Source organism: Atractosteus spatula, unplaced genomic scaffold, assembly GCF_055471065.1.
Source record: "Atractosteus spatula isolate fAtrSpa1 unplaced genomic scaffold, fAtrSpa1.hap1 Scaffold_7, whole genome shotgun sequence".
Taxonomy (NCBI): Eukaryota; Metazoa; Chordata; class Actinopteri; order Semionotiformes; family Lepisosteidae; genus Atractosteus; species Atractosteus spatula.
The window spans coordinates 379,691-384,359 of NW_028296901.1; the positions used below are offsets into that span (position 1 = coordinate 379,691).

The 4,669-nt window shown below is 52.9% G+C and overlaps 1 non-coding gene across 1 annotated transcript; it reads left to right on the forward strand.

Annotated features, from left to right (window-relative positions):
• The first annotated feature begins 284 nt into the window (after positions 1 to 284).
• LOC148805558 (U2 spliceosomal RNA) lies at positions 285 to 475 on the forward strand. Its single transcript, XR_016090180.1, has one exon. It is a non-coding gene; the product is annotated as a U2 spliceosomal RNA (small nuclear RNA).
• The last annotated feature ends 4,194 nt before the right edge of the window (positions 476 to 4,669 follow it).

Below are 4,669 nucleotides of genomic sequence, written 5' to 3' on the forward strand. Positions count from 1 at the left end.
GGTTTATGTTCTGTTGTGTAACGATTAAGGTCGAATTGGGGAGGGTCAAGATGATGGGGTTTTGTTGTTAAGTCATGAATGTTTTTTTGTTACCCTGAACTGTTGTACGGGTTTGTTATCATGAATTGGTCCGTTTTTGTGGTTATTGTGGTTGAGGTTTTGGTTGGAATTCATGTGATTATGGAATGTAAGGTTTATGAACTGTTTTATGTTATGTTTCCGGTTTGATGGAATATTTGAGTTTAAGGTACAATGATGTTTGGGTTTTGAGTATTTGGTGTAATATTGATTTTGTATTTTGCAATAAAAAAAAAAAAAAAAATCTGTTCTTATCAGTTTAATATCTGATACGTCCCCCATCGGGGGACCACATATTAAACGGATTTTTGGAACAGGGAGCTGGATCAGGAGCTTGCTCCGTCCTCTCCACGCATCGGCCCGGTATTGCAGCGCCTCCGGGAACGGTGCACTACCTTCTCTCAGCGGTGAAAAGACAGACGTAGCTAGCAAGCAAGCGAGGTGGACCGGAGCTCCTTCCTCTCCGGTCTCGTCTCTCGTCCATCTGTGTGTCTCTGTGTCTCTCTCTCTCCCCCTCCCCGTTCCCGTGCTCCCTCCGTGCACTTTCCCGCGCCTCGACTCTCTCGGCAAGCAGGCCGGCCCCCTTTTCGGCTCCCGTGCGTTTTCCCTCCAAAAAACTTAGTTTTTTCCTCCTTTTTCCAGGGAGGCAGGCGTGGCTGTGTGTGTGTGTGTGTGTGTGTGTGTGTGTGTGTGTGTGTGTGTGTGTGTGTGTGTGTGTGTGTGTGTCCCCGTCCTTGCAGGCGGGCCCCTTTCGACAGCCGGCCGTTTTCCCTCCAAAAAACTTAGTATATACACCTTTTCTTTCTTTTTTTCGGCAGGCAGGCAGGTGTGTGTGTGTCCCCGTCCCTCCCGAGAGAGCGCTGCCCCTTGCCTCTGCCCGCAGGTGCCGACGGTCCGCTTTCGCTTGCAGCTCACTCGGCACGGCTGCTGCTGGTGGGAGGGGCCTAAGCTAAGGAGGCCGGCCGGCTGGCGCCCCCCGCGGCTGCGGTCGTTGTCGGGCCGTTGACAGGAGATCAAAGAGCAGGGCCCCCGCCCGGGACTGGCGGGCAGGCAGGCGAGCAAGCAGGCAGGCAAGAGAGGGGGAGAGCGGAGTCCGGGCGGCCGGCAGCCGCGTGCGGACCGGGCTCCAGAGGCGTCGGCCTGCGCCGCTGCGCGCCAGCCGGACGCCCGCGCGCCCGCCCAAGGCCGGCGTCGGGCATCGCTTCTCGGCCTTTTGGCTAAGATCAAGGCTCAAGTGGCATGACCGCAGTTCCGAGATCTTAGTTCAGGGGGTCGGGCTAGTGACGAAGACGACGACCAGGAGGAGGAGGGCGAACCGAAGACAAAGAAACAGCCACTGGTGGAATCGCTCCAGGTGAAGCCTGGGGGGTGAAGCCAGGGCTGCCGAGAAGGAAGACCAAGAAGACAAAGAAACAGCCACTGGTGGAATCGCTCCAGGTGAAGCCTGGGGGGTGAAGCCAGGGCTGCCTTGAGGGTCCATCAGGCGTCGGGCGGTGAGGAGCCTCCTTTGGGAGTGTTTTCCTTATTTTTTCGGCGTCAGGATGGACTATTTTTGGAGATCTACTCAGCCGGCCACTTTGACCGGGCTGCCGAATACGATTAGGTTTAAGTTGCGGGAGGATTTGGATTTGGAGTTGCCTAGTAGGATTTCTTTCATCGAGTCAGTGTTGTTCAAGGGACTTGATCTTTCAGTTCGGGACTTACTTTGTGTTCAGGGATATACCGCATCTAAGTCAGTGGATGTTACTTTTGCGACGGAAACCCAGTATTTTTCAGTTTTGCGGCGTTGTAGAGAAAGGGAGAAGGTTGTTCCCCTCATACATTATGACATTGAAGGGCTCTGGGCTAAAGCCCGTCGGGTGATCACGGTTCACGTTTATAACCCCTTTGTGCGGAATGACGATCTTTATCTTTTTTTGAGCCGCTATGTGGACGTTGTTTCTGACTGCACCCGGGTGGTGGACAGGTTGGGGGTGTGGACAGGTCGGAGGCAGTTCGCCGTGAAGCTCCGGCCTGATCCTACTTCCGTGGATGGATTCAAGCACCCTCCTGCGTCTTTTGCCCTTGGGGCCGATCGGGGCTACCTCTTTTACGCGGGCCAGCCCAAAACTTGCCGGAGATGTCAGGAGCCTGGCCATACTGCAGAGTCATGCTCGCAGGTAAGATGCCGTAACTGCAATGAGCTTGGGCATCTCATGAGAGACTGCAAAAAAGGGGTTATGTGCACTTTATGTGGCGACGAGGGCCATGTGTGGAAGAACTGTTACGCCCGGTCCTTTGATAGAGTCCAGGCCATGAAAACGAACTATGTGAACATAATCGTTGACGGGGAGGAGGACGACACCTCTGAACCCGTGAAAGACACTGTTGCAGAGACGGCCGGCACGGCAGATGAAGGGACTGCATTGCAGGAGCCTGGAGCACCTGAGGACGTCAGTCCGGCGCCATCTGGAGGCGTGGGAGAGGAACTCCCGGTTGCCTCTGGGCCTGAGGCTGATGGATCTCGGGGCCAGGTGCAAGGTAAGAGGCCGGTTCCTGCAGACCCCGCTGCAGACCAGCCTCCCGCTGAGGCCAGTGGAGATGAGCAACTGGAGCCTAGAAAGCGGAAGAAGAAGGAGAAGAGGAGGAGAAAGGGAAGAGGGCAGCAGGAGGAGTCTGGAGCCGGAGGCATTCTTTCGACGGATGAGGAGGACTCTAAGAGAGCTGGCGCCATGGAAACTGAGCAGAGTGGGCCTGTTGAGTCTGGTGTCGACACTCCGCCTGGCACCAGTTACCAGTGGTCTGAGTGCAGTGGTGGTCAGGTAATGTCTCCAGGTTTGTTGCCGGACTCTCTCTTCTCTCCGTTGCAGAGTCCTGATTATTATGGCCCGGACTTCTTGATGGACAAGCTGCAGAACGAGGTGCCTTTTGCAGGATCCCCGGTTGCTGACAACACCAACATGGACACATGACTCTCACCGTCTGCTCGGTGAATGTCAGGGGTTTGAGAAATCGTGTTAAGAGATTGGCTGTTTTTCAATCTCTACGCAGCCTTCGTTGCTCTGTTTTCTTCCTACAGGAAGTGCATGTGCGGGACAGTGTGGACTCTGAACATTTTTCAAATGACTGGCATTGTGGTCAGTCTGTGTGGGGGATTGGGAGTGCGCATTCTGCGGGGGTGGGTATTTTGTTAAACGACAACAGCCTTTGTGTGGTAAATAGTTTTGTCGGGGTACCGGGGAGGGTGTTGGTGCTCGATGCTGACAGGTTTGATAAGAAATATAGGTTTATTTGTGTTTATGCTCCCTCGCAGCGATTAGAGCGGAAAGATTTCTTTGCCTCTCTCGAACCTTTGTGTGTTACTAATCGTTCTGTTTTTCTTTGCGGTGATTGTAACGTCGACCTGGACACTGATACTGATTTCGGCGCCACCGCTTTGCGGGATCTGGTGAAGCACTTTAGTTTGGTAGATGGCTTCAGATCCCTTTTTCCCAGGGCTTCTGGGGCGACGTGGAGGAATAGCCGAGGGTGTGTGAGGCGCCTGGATTATGTATTTTTGGAGAGCTCTCTAGTCGTGGCAGATGCAGGTATTGTCCCCTCTTTCCTTACTGACCATGACATGCTTTGGGTAAAGGTTAATGATGGTAACCCCTCCTTCGGGCCGGGGTACTGGAAATTGAACGTGTCTATCCTGGCAGATGCTGACTTTTGCTCTGCAGTGAGAGCCCTGATCCAAAGTTGGTTTGCTCTGAAACCGCTTTATCCCAGTCTGAGAGCATGGTGGGACGACCTCAAGGGAAAGATTAAGACCTTCACCATAGCTTATTGTAAACGTAAAAGCAGTCTGAGGAGGAGAGAGCACCGTAGATTGCAGCGTAATTTAGAACGGTACTACGTTCAGTTCAATAAGGGGAAGGCCTTTGATATCACAGGTGCGGCTCTGGCAAAAGCCAGGCTGAAAGATTTTTATATTGCAGATGCAAAGAAGTACCTGATCCGCCTCCAAGATAGGTATAGGGAGGAGACGGAGACGTGCTCTGCTTACTTTTTTAACCAGGTGAAGCAGCAGCAGAAAAAGAGGGCAATCTCTGTGTTGTATGCGGCCGATGGTCAGCGGGTGAGATCACCCGAGGGTTTAATTGATGTGGTTGAAGCGTATTATACTTTGCTGTTTCAGAAACGAGTGACGAGGTCAGAGTCTTCGGACTTCTGTAGTGGTCTTCCCAAGGTGCCAGAGACGGGAGAGTTGTCCGTTCCAGTCTCTTTAGCAGAGATGGAATTAGCCCTGAGAGGTATGAAAAACGGGAAGGTGCCAGGGATTGATGGCCTCTCTAAAGAATTTTATGTTGCCTTTTGGGACCTCTTAGGTCCAGCTTTGTTGGAAGTTTATACTGAGGCCTTTTGTTCCGGTGAGCTAAGTGAGTCCATGAGGACAGGAGTGTTAGTGCTCCTGTTCAAGAAAGGGGACGCAGCCAATCTGGCAAATTGGAGACCCCTTACAATGCTCACGGTCGATTATAAGATACTGGCTAAATGCCTTGCTAATAGGGTGCAGAAGATCCTAGCCGACATAGTAGGTCGGGAGCAGGCTTGTAGCATCCCCGGCCGCAGT